This window comes from Glycine max, chromosome 8 (genome assembly GCF_000004515.6).
Source record: "Glycine max cultivar Williams 82 chromosome 8, Glycine_max_v4.0, whole genome shotgun sequence".
In the NCBI taxonomy this organism is placed as follows: domain Eukaryota; kingdom Viridiplantae; phylum Streptophyta; class Magnoliopsida; order Fabales; family Fabaceae; genus Glycine; species Glycine max.
This window is the reverse complement of record NC_038244.2, coordinates 10,583,483-10,600,819: the sequence shown is the minus strand read 5'-3', so window position 1 is coordinate 10,600,819 and position 17,337 is coordinate 10,583,483. Positions and strand designations below refer to the sequence as shown.

The 17,337-nt window shown below is 30.7% G+C and overlaps 1 long non-coding RNA gene across 1 annotated transcript; it reads right to left on the bottom strand.

The window, feature by feature from the left end:
• Window positions 1–4,447: 4,447 nt before the first annotated feature.
• On the bottom strand, window positions 4,448–6,160 carry LOC106799728 (uncharacterized). Its single transcript, XR_001389465.3, has 2 exons — window positions 5,520–6,160; window positions 4,448–4,831 (listed from the first exon to the last, which is right to left on the bottom strand). It is a non-coding gene; the product is annotated as an uncharacterized lncRNA (long non-coding RNA).
• Between the last annotated feature and the right edge of the window lie 11,177 nt (window positions 6,161–17,337).

Below are 17,337 nucleotides of genomic sequence, written 5' to 3'. Positions count from 1 at the left end.
ATCACTATTATATATACTAACTACTCTTGCTCCCACCAACCCCAACCTGGCTAGTAGTTGAAAACTATAAAAAGAAAAAATAATTATAACTATGGTAACAGCAACTGGATCATATCAAATCCATATTCGGGTAAGCGATGGAAAACCATATTATATGTTCTATAGTGGTATAAAACGTATGGTTAAATACACATTTTAATTTCATTCAACTGAGGCAACATTTTCTTATTCTTTTTTACGAACCTCTGATTGGACTGAAACATCTACTACAGTATAAACTAAACACATAATCAAATTAATTATTGTGAATCCGGATCACACGCAGTAGTAGAGTCACAACACATAACATAAATAAAGCAGCAGCATCGGGAAGATTGGGAAATAGGAACATTGGCATTATAAGGTGTCAGAGGTTGTGCTGGTTATTAATGGTCCTGTAGTACACGTGTTAGGTTCTGGGGAAAGGAAAGATGCAAAATTGTTACACGTGTGATAGTTAGGGGAATCGGTCCCCGCATAGAGGGTTGAGCCCACATATGACTGCTGCCGTGGTTTGGTTTGTGAATGGAATACTTATACCATACCAGTGGTGTGACTGTGTGAGCATGTTAAATGTACATAAACTATAGTAGTATATATTATGAGGAATAAAATAAGGCATTGTAGTGGGTTAGCTAGGTTGAGCCATGCATTGTTGGATACGCTACACGCCTAGGCCACATGGGTATCCATGTGACCCAAGATGCCCTGGTATTGGGGAGCAGAGCAATGATGCTGTTCTGCTGAAGGGTCACTGGTTATGAACTGTTAACACGTTCTGAAACTCATACGAACGTTTGAAAGTGCAAACATTAATTCAGGATATATGTGCCGCAAGGGGATTGGTGCTGTGGTGGATCATACCTTGTATCTTGTGCATCTTTTATTTTCTTACTATGTTACGTACTGTTGCTGCTGCATATTGATTACAACACGGGAAAAAACACACATAAAAATATTTCTCTGCTATGACAATCCATGATCTACGTCAACCAGTGTGATGAACGCGATACTGGTTATACGCAAATCACAGATTCTTTATCGTCATGTTCTGAAGCTCACACACCAAAAAAATAACAATATCACTGAACGTGATTTATGATTAACAAATTTTGGATTTCTGCTGTGAATAATAATAATATTCTGGACCTAAACCAGCCATATACCTCCATTATATAACTTTGGCACCTTGGTCACTTTAACATCTCAGCCACACACCATGGCATCAGTTATGTAATCAATAAATAGTGAAAATTCAGAGATTTTTAGTTATAGGAATAATATCTGTTTTAAATTATAAGGATAATTTATAACTATACATATCTGACTAAAGAATATGTGTATTATATTAAAAAAATATTATTATCCAAAAAAGTATTAAAAATTTTACAATCTTATTTAATTAAAAATTATTATATATGTGATTAAATTTGTTTATTTTTACAATAACTTTATATAAAGTCATGCTATAATGATATCTAATTGATTAATAACATAAATCTTTTTTTTTACCGAAATGTATAAAGTTTAAATTTATATTATATTAAGAAAAGTTGTAGGGAGAGTTTACTCCCACATTAATAAACATGGATGGATCTATTCCTAAAAATGAATAGATAATCAACTTTGATTTAATCTCACATTCTCATCAGCATCACCTATTATTCCACTCTCATGAGAGTATATACGTATAGCGCCATTAGATATCTCATATGAGATATGTTCTCTTTTCTAAATCATTCCACGATCTCATTAAGTAGTGTGTTCAAACACATTGAACGTGGAACTTCTCCTTGACGAAACCACTAAAGCAACCTCCAAGATTAATGAAGCTGTCGCTCTGACCGGGTAAGTTGAAACTTGAAACTGAACAAATAATAATAATAATAATAATGAATAGATAACAGAAGAACTAGACACGTACGAGTGCTCAAAACTGGCCAAACAGTAATCACAACGGAAAAGAAATAAAAGATTGTTTTCTTGTTCGTTTCCGGTTACAATGAATTCTCCCGCGAAAAAAAGGTTTCCCCACTCCATAAGAAAGTCGGTTTGTTTTAATTAAAGTAGCAATATAATAGAAACTTTCAAAATGATTAAACTAAATTAAAGCGCGCCTTCTTTTTGGTTAACTGGCCTGCCCTAAAAGGAGATTAATTAGTACTACTTTTTTATAATCAAAACACATGCATTGTCCTTCCATCACTTTGTTCTTTTAAGTACATCATATGCAATTAAATACATTAATCATTCTTACTTTTTGTAAGAATCCCTTCACACTCTCTAAATGAGAGAATATATTTCTAAAATAATATCGAGCATCAAATTGAACATTTTTTTCTATTTTTATTTTGAACGAATGCATGTTTTAATGAATATGAGTTATTATCACTTGGGCCAGCACAAATTTAAAAGCAGGCAAATTATAATTAATGATGTATTTTGGTTCTTTTGGGTACACAAACCAGCAACTAAGTGATTTTCTTATTAACTGAAAATGGGTAACAAAAGAAACTCGATGATGTGTTTTAAAATCAAAATAAATATATATTTAATGGTAGATATTTTTGGCTCAGATGATAACAATTAATATTTGGAATGAAATTTCACCTTTATCAATATAAAATTATTAAAATAAAAATTTATATATATATATATATATATATATATATAATATAATATTGATCAAGTGAGAAAAATTATTTTTATATACAAAAAGGTAAATTGATGCATGTATATCTATATATTGTAACAAAGCCCTCCTTTCTCTGTGTATAGAGAGATGCACGTTAATTATCTGGTTACACTATAATATGGATAAATGAATTTCACACATTCACTACATATGATTAACCTTATTTTATAACGTGAAAGACGCCATCAAATATCCTAATATGATTAACCTTACAAATGTAAAGCTAGGCATCCTTCTTTTTGATTTAGCACCTTATGAACTTGCACAAGACTTTGTTTCTCTCCCTTATTCTTGCAAATTTGTCTGCATATTTCCTTCAGATTGCTCTTATATACTTCATTGGATTGAGGTACCAATTGGCATGCAAAAGGATTAAGTATTTTTGGGGCGCGCTTTAGCATTTAGCCAGGACTAGAATATGATTTTCACCATCTCTTAACATTTCTCTCCTTTCCATAATATACTAATAAACCTGGCCAAAAAATTTGCATTCTCTCACTCTCATTGAATATCAACATTGCAAAACCACACAATTTCATTCTCCTTTAGCCAATAGCCCAATGCCATTCATTCACTCTTTTACTCTTTAATAACACTAGCATCTAGGTGTCCAATACTGCATACACCTCATTTTCCATTGCCAATAACCACTTCTAATTATATGACTAAATTACAATATTCAACAGTACATGTTCACAATTACTTTTCAAAAATTTGCGCAACAAACTCCACATCTTTGAATGTCCACAACATCGCAATGCAGTTACTGATACAGTGATACCTATTTACAATACTATTTAACCATATTCTCCTTAACTCCGAACTTTGTTTCACAAATCATCAAACTTCATTGTTAAACAAATTACCCTGTTAATACCTTCTATCTGCAGCTATACTGTTCACATTTCCTTTCTATTCCTTTCAAATGTACCATTGCTATACACAATATCCGTAGTCATTAATTAGGTAGTCCTATACAGAATACAGTTTCACCAAAACAAGCAAAATTAGAAAAATGTTCACAATCAAGTGTGGCTAAAAGCAGAGCAATCAAATGTTCTCACCTTTGTATCCTTAGATTGATTATTTGGACCAATTAAAGTGGCTTTAATCAGGAATATATACTATCCATGTTTGTAGACTATTCATCAAATAAAAATAGAAAAAATGTTCAACATCAAGTGTGGCTAAAAGCAGAAAATAAAGGAAACACACCACTATCTCACAGAGAGGGATCTGTTTTTGTATCTTTAGATTGATGATTTGGACAAATTAAAGAAGTTTTAATCAAAGTTGTTAACTGATTGATAAGTGTATCAATTTTATCACAAGTAGTAAAAATTAGAATGAAAGACCGACTGTTGAGTCCTATGTTGGGGCCTAACATGCCTAACTACCTTTGATACAATATTAATGATTTTTTCTATTAAATGTTTTCTTAATTTTCATCCTCACCACAATAAAGAGCGTAATTTATGTATTATCTCTCTCAAATCTCTTTGCAAAGATGAAATCATAAACAACATTAAGTAGTATAAAGTTGTATGTAGAGGCACAACAAAGTCACTTTATCCCTAGCAATGCAATGTTGAGATGTCATTTCTCAGTTCTTTAGACATTATCATTTCCCAATGAATAACCCCTAAAAACAGATGCATAGATAGTCAAACCACACAATAGCAATGAAAAACAAAAAAGAAACAACAACAGAAATTGAAATTAAAATTGCATTAATAATTAAGAAGAGCAGTTACATTAGAAGGGCACTGGCTGCTAGGCTCCAACAGAGGGGTTTAACCTCTTATAGTCATGAAAAACTTTACCCTTCAGAGATTAATGAAAGAAATGATTGGATGACTACTAATAAGAAAATGGGGAATGACTAAGGAAAGAGGGTTTCCCCTAAGGGAGAGGCTCAAGCTTTGAATTTCTGCACTAGAGAGCTCTCAGACTTGATGTGTCTTCTCTTCCTACTCCTTTTATAGGCCTGAGGTAGGCTACTTTTCACGCCGACTTCGCGCTGCGTGCACATCTGTGCATTAAACGCCCATTGAACTTTTCCTCATGAGTCTTCTCGCGCTAAGTCTGACTTGCACACTAAGCAAGAGTTACGCTCTGAGTGAGACTTCATGCTAGACTTATTAATTTAGTAGTTAGATGAGCTCAATATTAAATACTATCTTCTTATGAACTTATGATATACCTCAACATAAATTAAAGGCATTCAACCGCATATGAGAAGCGGAATCCTCAATAAAATAATGCAGAAATTGATATTTGATCTCTAATATTAATGCCACCAGTAAGGTTGATGTTGCAGTAACCATATCTCATGAAACATATTTTATCATTACAGGATCACAATCTTTGTTTTTTAATCTTAACAGGCCAAAGCTTTGTAAATTGGACCCGCCGTCTGAATAACACATGTAATTTTATGAAAGAAATAATTAAGTTCTTAGTCTAAAAAATTTTCATATTTTTAAATTTTAATCCTAAATAACATATTGACTGGTTTCTGAGACTGTGAAATGTTATTTTTAATTATTTAACTGGAGTTCAATTTCTAGCAACTAAAAATCATCTAGAAAATACCGAAAACTGAAGTATTCCTATTATAGTAGAAAATTTAAAGAACACAGACACCATCAGCTAGAAATTCCGACCTTTGCGGATCTCATTTGCTTTCCCTTTCTCCAGATCTTTTTATGTCCAAATTTTGCAAATCCAAAATAGTACTCAAAGACATATTCCAAACTAGATTTTTGAATGCATTTACCTTTACCTTTTAAAATCCTTTCTGCCTTCTGTTTTTTCCTCTTTAAGAATTCCTCCAATTGATTCCACTTCCGTTTCCGCAACTCTGATGAGTAAATTCGACCCCCACCCAATAACATTGTTCCTCATTCCATGTTTCATATTAAATTGAAATCCAAACAAAAAGAAATGAAATTACAGTGAGTGTACTGAACGACAACAAAGAAGCAAATTGTATGGATCTGGAAGGAGGAGAAAGAGCATGGTCGCGAGGGAGGAAGAAGATGGAGGGGATCCCTGCGGCAGCGCAGTAGGCGGTGGAAGCGGAGATCGATTCCACGATCTCGAGTTAGAATATACTCACGCGCCGCTGCTCTGCTTGCCACCGTCGAGGGATACGATTCGTGCATGGTTGAATACCTCGCCGTTGGCAAGCTCGACAAACCTCTCTCTCTCGATAAGACTTCGACTTCACAAAATTCAAAGTTTGAGCTTGAATCTGATTTTTCGCTTAACACAAAAAGTTCTTGATGATTGTTTAACTCAAAATTTGGGTCTGAATCTGGAAAATCTTGTGAGAGAAGTGGACGAAAGAGGTAAATAATCTTGAAAAGGGGAGATCAATTTCTGGCGGGTTTTAGCCGCAAGAAATTGTTTTCTCGTTTCAAACAGTCAACTACGCATATTTTGATGGCCTTTTTAACCCTTAAAATTTGAACCATTAAAATAATTTTTAAAAAATAACACGAAAAAAACTTTGACCAATCAACATTTTATTTAAAAACTAAAATCCGAAATATAAAAAGGTTTTGGGACTAAAAGATTACATCAACGATGTAACGCTTTAAGGAATATGCTTTTACCATATAAATAAATATTCCTCAATTTCTAAATCCAGGATAACGATGAGATCGAAGCTTTTAGCATTTTACCATATTATATAATGGCTAGCTTGTTATATATTCTCCTAACTACATGGCATGCCAAGATATCACTAATATGTTTAATGTCCACGGTTGTTTCTGTTAAGTTTGGGCTACGTGAGTTGACTCTGATACCATTATCATTATCATGATGTACTGTTCATGGACCCAACTATATATTATATTATTAATTACTAAAATAAGAGTTAGTTTTAAAACACTACAACTTTTTTACTATAAATGTATTGTTGAAATCATTCATTGAAATGATAATGCTACTTACATATATTAATTATTTAAAAATGTATATTATAACTTTACCACTTCTCTAAAAAAACAAAAAAAAAAACTTTTCCATTTTACATAAATATGTAATATGGTGTTAATTGATATGTATCAAGCATTTATTTTCACTAACCCAAGTCTGCAGGATTTCTATGTACTTTGTCATTTGGCATTGTTGACATCAAACAAGAATGTTGTGTTTTCGGTTTTGATAACGGGGATAAGCCCCCCAAAAGTTTGATAAACAGGGATAAGCCTCCCACAGCTATACAATTTGTCATCATGAATAAAAGGAGCTTTTTCAGTGATAAAAAGAACATTTGTTAAACAATTTGTCATCTTAAGTTTTCTAGGAATTTTATTTTCATACACTATTATTATAAAGATTTTATACTTTCAACCACTCATAAATATATCTTATAGAACTATTATCATAAAAATCAAGAATTTCAACATATATGACAATTCATGATTAATTATATAACGGTATATAAAATATTTAGACTATCATAATGTACTAATTAAAAATATTTTCTGATAACCAAAATGCTATCAAGTAAATTTTTAAGATATTGAAAATAATTTTATTAAAATATTTAGCAATATAAATGTAAATTTATTTATAATTATTATTATTAAAAAATTTGTGAGTAAATAGTATCAAAAACGAAATTTAGTTTATATAAGTAAAAAGTGAAAAGGTTGAATTTATTAAAGTAGATATTTTTTTTGTATGATTTTAATTAAAATTAAAAAATTATAATTTGTTTAATTTTAAAAAAATTAAGGCCACTTTTTAATTTGTAGTTTTTTTTTCCTAGTTTTTAAAAGTTATCAATCTTACAATTTTCCTTTAGCAAGTTTACTAAAATTTGTGTGGTTGTTCACCTAAGATTATGGTGATAGAAATTTGGAGTGAGAGCATAGCAGAAAAGAAAAAAAAAATTCATTTACATCTTAAATGGTACTCGATTGGAAGAAAGACTAAGAGCAATAGCTAATGATGGTGAGAGTGTATAGGCATCACTTATGACCTTGGCAAGAGCCAGAGCTGGAGATGTGGTGACTGACGATGAAGACAAAGGGACTAGCAGCTACTTGGACTCACTAATCATGATCATTCTTATATTAATTACGCATTTAAGCATGAGCGTGATGGCACATGGCATACGCGTCAATGTATATCACCCATCACCATGAAGAGCTAATGGACCTTAGATAAGGTAAAAAAAAAAATAGGTGCAGACCAATTTGGATAATTTGAGATAATATGGCCCATTCTCCAGTCTCTCACATGGACACCCATGTCACAACTTACATCTTAAAATAATAATAAGGATTATGATCTGGGGATTACCAAAAGTGCTATTGGCACTACCAAAAGGATGAAATGTCTCTTTTGTCCACAAGTCCAAATTCCCTACATAACCCTAATCCTGTCAAGCAGTGTTGCACTCCTCCAAGCACTGTCGCATCCCAACCATAGAACTTACCAGATCGTGCAGTTCCACTACTTCCCTTGTCGAGATTCACGCAACCCACCCCTTCAAGATCCAGTAGCATGGCGTCGCACACAACCTCACTACGAGGAGTGACAAGAACAACACTGTTGGGCTTGAGCTTGGTGGTCATCCTCTACCGCCAGAGGTTTGCACAAATGGGTTTGTGTATTTGTTGTAAAATAAATAAATAAGATACAAAATCTCAAACTAAATAAAAAAAAACAATAGTAATATAGCTTCAAAATATAATAAAGTATTGGTTAACAATAAGTACAAAGAATATAACACTCTCAAGAAACTAAATATTTATAGGAAAAAAGATGTACTGTTGGCTGTTGCCCATAAAACATGCCGCGTGCAACAAAAGAAATCAACTCAATGTGTAGTAACAACGTTAAGAAAATCATAACTAAAATTATTGCATATAATATTTTTAACGTTCAAAAACAAAAGCAGCAACAAACTTCCAACGTGCAAATTAAAATCTTAACAATAATATAGGTAACTTATTGTAATGTTAATAGATAAATAACTGAACCAAAAAAAAAAACTGAACATTTTATTTTCTAAAAACAAAAACTGATTAACTTTAAATTTTAAATTATAAAATAAACATTTTCTAACAGTATTTGGGGGCTTTTTATGGTCTGGTTTTAAGAAGGCGAAGGGGATGCAATGATCTTGTGGCTTAATTTCTCTAATGAAGGTCAAGGGGATGTAAGGATCTAGTTTGGGTTTAAATCTGTACTGTTGTTGCGTTTGGGGTTTGGGATGTGTCGGGGTTCTTGTCCAAGAAATCTCATTTTTGTCTTCTCTCTCTCAACCAAAGCTTATTTTTGTTTCAATAAGTATGATCGAAAAAAACAAATCATAATTCCGGTGTGCAAGTGTACAACGATATCATGATTTCAATTTTTTTTTTACCTCCGTTTAGGTGATAAAAACACATTTTTATTGTATTCCGTCCAAGGAATAATTTGGAAATACAGGTAAAAGGTACCCACATGGGTAATGTGAATAGAAAATTTGATAGTGCCAATAACAATATCCTTATTGTCCTTACTAGAATGATTAGCCCGAACAGAGCTTACTGGCCCATCGCTGGGCGATCGACGAGAAAGGAAAACTAACGACAAGATAAAGCTTGATGGATAGTGATTATTTGTTTGATTCTGAACTTATGATGGTGATGATTTTGATCTGAAAATTACATTTTTCTAATTATAACAGCTCACCATGCTTCTACAGAGGTCCTTATTATTATTAATAATAATCCGTGCCTCTACAGTGCCAGCTGCCCAGAGAGGAAACACATACTGAGTAGTTTTGATGTATGCATGACTTCCAAATGATGTCAGAGAGTTAGTGTTTTTCATATAATCAGCTTCATTTTCATTGTGTATTTTTAAAATTTAACTCGGGTTATTTTATAGTTCCCTGTTTAAATTTAAACACGTGAACTTAACATAAGTGCCGTTAATCATTGAATCTAAACGTGGATTATTTTATATTTATTACTATTCTATTATTTTGTTTAATTATTTATTGGAAATTGTTGTTTGCAAGGTGTCTGCAGCTTATTTTGATCAAGAATCGGGTTTGACTTTGGTTGAGATATAAGATAACGGTAAACCCTCTTTCCAATACGTTTGAGTTGTAGTTAGTTAGGCATATAGGTCCAAACATGCTTAAGGCAAAACTTATAATTTAAAATAAACTTTTAAAAAATCTAATCTGGGTTGAAACTTGGCTCCTAATTAGCATCAATACAAACAATTTATTAAAATTAATTATAAATAATAATAATAATAATAATAAATTATGGTGTAAGCCCATAGTTAGTGCATTATTAAATCTCTTGGTTGGGTATTTTTCCACTTGAACTTAGTATACCATCTTGAGTTCTTATTCTTCCATATTGGACTTGAGTTTGTATATATTGATAGCCTTTACATGCTCTTTAAATTCAATTCTTGTAACAAGATAATAAATTAAAGGACAATTTGTAAAAATAATTTGACTCCAAATTAAATCATATCAACAAGCCTTGTGAGAATTTCACCACACGACTCTTAGGGATGTTTGGCAGGAAAGAAAATTTTAATTTCCTGAGAATTTAGATTGATAATCTTAATTTCTCGTGTTTAGTATATCTTTTAAATGAATAATATTTCTGTTTCCTTGGGAAAGAATGTTTTCTAAAAATGTTTTTAGCTATGTTTTTTCACAAATTTTTTCTCGTGAGAGAGATGAAAATCTAACTTTCCTGAGTTAATTTTTGTTACTCTAGTTAAATATCATAATTAATGTGATAAATAATTAAAATAATTAATAATAATATTACATAACTCTTTAATTTTTAATTTTTGAGAAACTTATATAAATATTCTAAAAAATATTTTTGATCAATTAAAAAAAATATTAATATTTAGAATTTATGATTTTCGTGCATGAAAATCATTTTCCCCTACCATTCGATTCCTTAAAGCTGTTGCATTTGGTGAGTTGTCAAATGTTTATCTCATCAGCAAAAGAAATAATAATTTTAGTGACAAGGAAAGAATGTGAATTGTTTCCATTTTTTAAAAAAAAATATCAAATTTAAACTTAAAGGACTAAAAGATAAATATCTTTAAATTAATGAAATAAAAACATATATTTTTTTTATAAGAAAAAGACATACAAATGTATATGTATTGAGAAAAAATAATAAACTAAATTACGACGAAAATGACTATTAATAGAAACCCAATTTAACGTCTTATAAAAAATATACAAACAGACACCGAAATTACTTATCTTTTTGTAAATAATAATAGATAAAATAATTATTAGTTTAATGTACTTAGTTTTTTTTTACAAAATTTTTTGGGTCAACAACATTCACATATTATAAACAAAATTAACTTAGCTAATAAATAGGTTAAGAGACATCCATAGTTTTAAATCCAGAAAAAAAAAAAGTACTAAATTTAAGTATACCAAATTTATCTAGACTTTAATTTTTTAATTTAATAATAATAAAAAACTGCTTTACAATATTTTACTTTGACTTAAAACAATTCACAGTGGACGATCTGGAATATGAAACGAAAATCTACGATGCATCAATTCGATCTAGCTAGCAAAAAACTTTAGGAGCTGGAGTGGACATGTCGCATGTGCTATATATCTGTTTACAAAGATTCTAGCTAGTGGGAAGCAATAAGAAGAGAACGAAAAAAAAAGAAAATAATGCAAGAAACGAATTTAACAGCATTGTTGCGCGCGCGAATATTCGACTGTGGCTGGGATGAAAAGATTTTAAAAAATTGCTTAGTTTTATAAAACTTTTGCATCCCCAAGTACTCACTCAGAGTTATTCCAATTCAATCAGTGTTTTCGTATTGAAGTTCTAGTTATGTGATTTTGTTAAATACTTCTATAGTTTTAGTTCAAGTCGTTAAAATTTTGTAACCCATAAAGAGTGTTCCCGGCTTGAGGGAAATTATTTCTGACAAAAGATAACTCTAATTTATTTATTTTTAAAAAGTGCCAATATTTTTTACATTTAAGCTTAATTGTATTTTTTATCCTAATTTTTTAACTTTTGATAAAATTTATCCAATTTTTTTTAATTTGATACATTTTATCTTTAACTTTTAAAAAATTTGTAAATTTTATTCCTAGTCAATATTTTTCCATTAATAAACACAAAAATTAGAACTAAAATTTTTCAAAAATAAAAATTTAGGAATAATATCTGCCAAAAAAAAAGTTGAATGTAAAATTTATCAAAAGAATAAAAAGTTGAAATTAAAAATGTAATTATGTTAAGAGTAAAATGATAGAAGGTAAAATTTATAATTTTTTTAAAAATTTGAATAAAATGCGTGAAATTAATTTGTTGGGATAAAATTAACTAAAAAAATTAAAAAATATAAAATATAATTAAATCTTATATTTATATCACTTTATAATTCTCTATATACATGTATTTCTAGCATTTCTCTAAAATTTAATTTGTACAAAGAGTATTAAATGAGTAACTTCACCAGATGTTATTTCAAAAGTAAAGCAAATTTTAGTATTAAACTAATTAGCTTGAATGAAACTTAATTTGATAAAGTTACTCTTTTTACATTGAATCTCTCTGCGTAAAGCAAATTTATGAAAACCATCGTGTCTAAAAGTCCCTTTCCTCCTCTCAGCCACTTTTGGATTCTCCACTCATTATCATTACTGTCAGGATCTTCCTCCTTTGGCAGAGGCGATGATTTCTCGGCCCTTCGATGTTTAGACGAAGATCACGACCTCCACCGTTGAGACTTGCCACTCATGGTTCTGCATTGACCATCATGAATACCATCTTCATTTAGAAATGGGGTGTCAACTGAGAAGCAAAACCAAACCTTTGAAAGAAAGCGTAAAGAGTGAAAAAGATGCTTGAATGCAATGAACTTTGTAGGGGTTTAAGCTAATTGGTTTGGAATTTAACTCTGGGACCGAAAACTTCAGTTCGTTAAAATTAATGAGAGAAAATAGATTATATACATGGATTATTGATGAATAAATTAACCTTACATGACAAATTTATTAATTTTTATAATAATTATCTTTAAAAAGTTATATTAAAATGAATTTTTAATTTATTACCAATGTAAAAGTTTTAAATCAATAGTATGCTGCCTTTAAACTCAAAATGAAAGATAAAATAAGTTATCAACTTACGGTACAAAACAATTTTTCATTTAATATAATTTTTAACCAAATAAATAGCATACAAAAATTTACCGTCTCATTCAATCGCAATAGTAATTTCGAAATATGAATATTTTGTGTTAGGTCAATTTTAATCAGATTAATTATACTTGACATGTTACTAAACCATATGGACATCTTATATAGTTTAAATCACCCAAGTTCTCGCAACCAATTTAATTTCCTGGATCCATATTGGTTATTAGGGTTACGAATTTAGCAGGATGCATAAGTAAAAAGTGCTATAAAGCTCATCAGTACTAGTCTGACACTTGAATCAATACATAATTACACATGATTACAAAATTGATAATGGTTATGCATACATATTTGTATATTTAAATTACATAATGATTATTTAATTTTTTTTCTTTTATTATTTCTTTTGTGTCAAAACATTAAAAATTTATCTCCTTATGAGTAAATGCTAAAACTAATTAATTTGATGTATTTTTTGTAAAGATACAACATGAGGCTTAAAAGAGGATTGAAGAACTACAACATCGCGTTTAGCGTAACAGTCTCACTCAGCACATTAAGACCACTTAGCCCAAGAAACCACCTTAAAAGCCAACTGTCACGTGCAAGCGTGCTATGCTTGCACCCAGAGGCTTAGCACGTGACCACTTAAGCCACATAGATATGACATGCACGCTCAACGCGTACATTTGACTTAGTGCATAGTCAATGTCAAAAAACATGATTATATTATTGTTTACGCTGAAATTTGGTAAACAATCGCTAGTCTAAGTTAATTGCTTGCGAGATCAACTAGTGAATCTCAGGAGCATGCCATTTGTGTGTTTGCTTTAGATGTAAAGCCTTTAATGTTCATCGTTGCAACAAACATTCATTGGTTTGAAATTTGTAAAAGGTAAAGTTCTTTGAAAGGAACGAAATGCTGGAAGTAAATTGACAAAAGAAAAGTAAATTGCAGAATTTAAAGGATCAGCGAATTCATTCGATCGAATGAACCCTTTGAAAGACAGGAATTATAAAGTGAAACGTAAATTGCATTGCACTTGAAATGTAAAGTTTACAGAAACTTAAAATGGTTCACAATCATACATTCCCCTTGCGTACTCGTTTCTCTCTGCGCTGGATACTTTGAGTGTATAAGGATTTGTAGAAATGATTTGCGACCTTGAAATCTACCTAAAAAACTGCTATATATAGACATTCGAAAATAAACTGCCCTAACGGTCGAACACTATCCTAATGCCAAGTGTCCTGCTACGTATACCTTGCATGCACATAACTGCTCCTTAGAACGGTTATCCATATTGCTCGAAGTCGAACTAATTTTGTGAAGTTTTGTCAGAAATTGCTAAGTCCAGCAATCTTGTTGCCTTGACTTCGATTCGACCATATGCCAGCTCGATTCGCCCAATGGTTCGAAGCCCTCTTTCTTGTCTTAGCCTTGTATTTTGTAAATACTTCCTTGAACCTGTGAATCCTTTTCAATAGACTCTTCTTTCTTTTCGATTCAACAGAATCTGGCAAGCTTCTTGCTCTTTAATACGCTTCAAAATTCAAGACGACATCTAATGCGTATTTAGAGCATATTTTTAGCTCATCAAAAATATGGGCTAACAATTACGTTTTAACGAGAAAAAGAAAGGAAACTTAGGCATATCATTCATTCAAAACAGAAGAGTGAAAACTAGGGCACGAAAAGAAAGGGAACCCACTCATTTTGGAGCATCTCTCTTCCATTTTTCTTCCACCTACTTCCTTTTCTTCTAACCCCTTTTTGTATTTGTAAGTGTCTTATAACAATGTAAGGCTAAATCACCCATTGTTGGGAATTTAACAACCAAATGCTCTTGATGTAATGATTCTAACTTTCTATTTAATATTATTTCGATATTATTGTCTCTTTTATGTGTCTATTATCATGTTTATTGTTTGATCACCCATGCTCATGTAGTGTTATAGGGTTTATCCATTGAAAAATGTTTATATCCTAAGAACTTAAAAAGAGCATCTAGGTAATCCATGTCTAGGGATAGAATGATATTATTTAACCTTATATATGCATTTTTATTCTTAAAGCAAATTATTTGATGTAGCTCTTAAAGAATTAGGAGTAAAATTAGATAATTTAAGCTCTTTCACATAAGGGATAATGGTTAGAGTTAGAGTAGGTTAATGAATGTAGGTAATAATTGAAATAACATTAAATAGAAAAAAATCGTTAAAGTTACATTAAGAGTAGTTATGGTAGATTGAACCCCCAACATGTCCGTAGTTCTGCATCGATCATCACTTCACTCTGAGTGTTTGTTTTCTCATCCTTACACATGCTTTACTCTATAGTTTAATTTACATCAAATTTATATTTATGCATTATTACTCAACAAATTTTCAATTCAATTTATTAACTGTTTAAAATTAGATATATATAAACTCAAAGTATAGTCAAAGTTCATATAAATTTGACATTTGATCTTAACGTTTAAATTATTATTTGAATAAATTGGTACACTTTAACCAAAACAAAACGATGAAAGAAAAAGAATGAACATAACACCAGTACACCACAATGAGAGAATATGGTATTTATAGGCTCTAGGTGGCAATCGAAACTTGCGGTAATAACCATACGCGATGCAGTGGAAGGAGGCTTTGTGGCTCCACGCTGAGCCTATCTATTTTAACACATGGGTACCATAAAAATATATAATAATATTATATTTGAGAGAGAAAAAATATAAATATGATGTGCAATATGAAAATAAAAAATAGAAAAATTAATGTAGGCATATAAAATAGGATATAAGAATCAACAAGTCATTGATTCCAAGCGAATTAGATTTGATATTCTTTAAAAAAAAAATTAAGAGAATACATCTTATTAAAAGTGGTTCGATGGATTATCCGATGTAAATTAATTATTAATAAAGTTAATGAATATATTTATAACATGTTATTATGACAAAAAAATGAAAAGATTAAGATTGTTTTATAAATATAAATACCACCATATTGATCTTATTTGTTAAACAGGTTATCAATATTTTTAATTATCATATTTAGTCTTTTCAAATATTCTTAGTATTAATTTAGCCTTTCATGATTATGCTAAAGGAGTTTTACTTAATTAATTGACTAGGATATGTAAGTGTTATAAATTTTTTAATATTGTATTTAATTTTTATGGATAAAAAAAAGTATTTCATGATTATAAAAATATGCCTTTCATTAATATAAATTTTATTATTTATTTTTGAATCGTACAAAATGATCACTTTATTGAATTTTTACTAAAAAAGATCTCTTTAAACAAAAAACAAGACTAAAGTGATGACCCATGCATACATTTAAGGCAAATTAATTAAATATAAAAGTTTGATTCAACTCAACTGATATATGTTTGTCTTTTTCTGGCATCAGGTACTAGAAATGAATTGAAGCGAAGGAGAGGCAGCCTTTTTTTATTAGGAGTGGAAAAGTTGTTCATCTTTTTCAAGTTTAGGCTCAAAATTATAGGGCACTGTAGGGTGGGATGGGAGAGAAAGGCATAAAGCCATTACTGTTAAAGTGCACAAAAGCGAAGCCTTGTTCACTGGCAATGGGCCATCATGCATCATGTTAAATGAAATGTCAAAGATAGTGGCATCCATTTTCACGGAAGCCCTCTCCTAACAAATCTCCCAAAATCCCACACCTGTAATCATTTCAATTTTATTTCATTTCATATAGTTTGTAAAAGTAATTAATGTGAAAAGTACTGCTTACCTTTTGGGAAAGTACCCCCCTATGATATTTTTGTGATTCATGAGCATGCCTTTCTTTACAAAATAAAATAAAATTCAAAAACTTTTGAAATTCATTCATCCGCATGTATATCTCCCTCTCATCCTTCTAAAATTTTCAAATACAAAGGTGAGATGAAAAAGATCATGATCTATCAATGAATGAAATCATAAAGATTTTTAACTTTTGGAGTGGACTGTATCCCCGGACATTTCATGCAAAAGACAAACCACTTTGACAAATTAAATTATAACCATTCCAGCTCAGGAGTCCTTCAAGCTGATGTCCTTTCCTCCTTTCCTTTATTGGGTCTTATTATCATAATTTTATTCGGTGAGTGAATAAATAATCCATTTCTGATCCTATATACGGTTCCCATTTGGGCAAGTTCTTCAGAAATTAGGTAAATTCGTTTTTTTGGGTAATAAATTAGGTAAGTTAACTGAACCTTATATATGTGTGTCTTCATTGCGGCATATATACTACTAGTCAGTTAATTCGATATTGCCATTTTTTCCTTTAGATCTAACTAAATTAAGCCACTAGGTAAGCAGTTTACTTATTACGTAGATTAGAACCGCATAATTAGATCCCACCATACTTCATTAAAGCATCAAGAATGGACGTACCTGCATCG